This window comes from Sinocyclocheilus anshuiensis, unplaced genomic scaffold, assembly GCF_001515605.1.
Source record: "Sinocyclocheilus anshuiensis isolate Anshui unplaced genomic scaffold, SAMN03320099.WGS_v1.1 scaffold1029, whole genome shotgun sequence".
NCBI classification, from domain to species: Eukaryota; Metazoa; Chordata; class Actinopteri; order Cypriniformes; family Cyprinidae; genus Sinocyclocheilus; species Sinocyclocheilus anshuiensis.
Window position 1 is genome coordinate 127,261 of NW_015554125.1, and position 1,438 is coordinate 128,698.

At 35.5% G+C, this 1,438-nt stretch overlaps 1 long non-coding RNA gene across 1 annotated transcript; it reads right to left on the reverse strand.

The window, feature by feature from the left end:
- Positions 1 to 514: 514 nt before the first annotated feature.
- LOC107670144 (uncharacterized) lies at positions 515 to 970 on the reverse strand. Its single transcript, XR_001632065.1, has 3 exons — positions 873 to 970; positions 689 to 771; positions 515 to 580 (listed from the first exon to the last, which is right to left on the reverse strand). It is a non-coding gene; the product is annotated as an uncharacterized LOC107670144 (long non-coding RNA).
- Between the last annotated feature and the right edge of the window lie 468 nt (positions 971 to 1,438).

Genomic DNA, 1,438 nt, shown 5'->3' on the forward strand with positions numbered 1-1,438 from the left:
GCAATCATCCTTGTCTTTAGCCCAAATTGGATGATTTTGTAAGAAAGCATACTCAGGAGTGGTTGCATTATTGGTAGAAACTTGTGCTGAGGAAATTTTTATGCTAGCAGATTCTGAGGACATGTCTAAAGTTAGATGTACTTGTCTCAGTAGATCCATGCCTAGAATTGCACCTGTATTTAATGGAGCACATAACAATTTTGTAGTCAGAGTTTTCGGGCCTAATTGTACCTCTATGGGCGGGGTTTCATAAAAAACAGAATCTTCACCTATTACACCAGTTAAACAAAGTTTAGTTTTCTTGTACGTGATGTTTAAATCTTTAGCCAATTTTGTAGGAATTACTGTAATTTCTGCACCTGTATCAAGCAAAAAGTCTATCTCTTTCTCTTGTATGCTACCCTTCACAAAAATTATTTTGTCATTGTGATCATTGGAACCTAGATTTAACATTTTATAAATTTGTAATACAACAAAAGTCATCAAGCCTGGTGAGCCGGCCAGAAGTAAAACAAATATGTTTTAAGTCCCACTGGCTCTTTTCCATTATTCCTTGAGTTTTATTGTCCTGTGTAATGTTCTTCTGAGAAAGGATACAAAGACGGGTGTATTCCAGACATAATTTAGCAGTACAACAAAATAAGAGTTCTGACACAATTTACTGTTATGGTACAAACTATATAATTACTTGTCTTGTAAGCTTTCTCAGGGCATTGTATCTCCTGGAGTACTGCTCATATTGTGGTCCTGTCCCATGTCGTCCAAGGTCACCTTTGTATTTAAAGAAAATGAAAAATTTTGTCAAATTGTCAGAAAACACACAGTCTGATATTTTAGTCCAAAAAGGGAAATGTGGCATAGTTATGACAAACCTAGCATTATCCCGGTCCATAATCCAGCAAATGGTAGAATGTATTTCTTGAGGTGATCGATAAGCCCTTTGCATTGGTACACATTGAGCTCTCCATGCTTGTCCAGCAGGGCATTTGAAATAATTGCATTGCAACGTTTTGCAAATCTGTTGCTTCCTGTAATGTCCTAAAAATAATGCAACAATGTGTTATTAGAGGTGTTTTACAGTTTTTCTCAGTTGCTTTGTAGCATTTCTCAGATCAGAAATGAATTTTCCAAAACTACTTGTTCAAACTCCACATCATGTAGTATCTTGTGCACATCATAAAAGCAATCTATCACTGCTTTTAACAAATTGTGAATACTTTTGTACAACCATTTAATTGACTGTGCACAACTGTCTGCTGTTTCCTACATCATCAGTTGTTTTTGTAATGCTGATCCAAAAATATTATACTGGTTCTCAATTAAAATTAAAATTTTTTAAAATGGATGAACAACCAGTAAACAAACATGGTCAAGAGCCAGGAATAATAATAATAATGCGTGATGGAAGGGTAGGGAGGCAAAACAGAGGAAGAGGAAG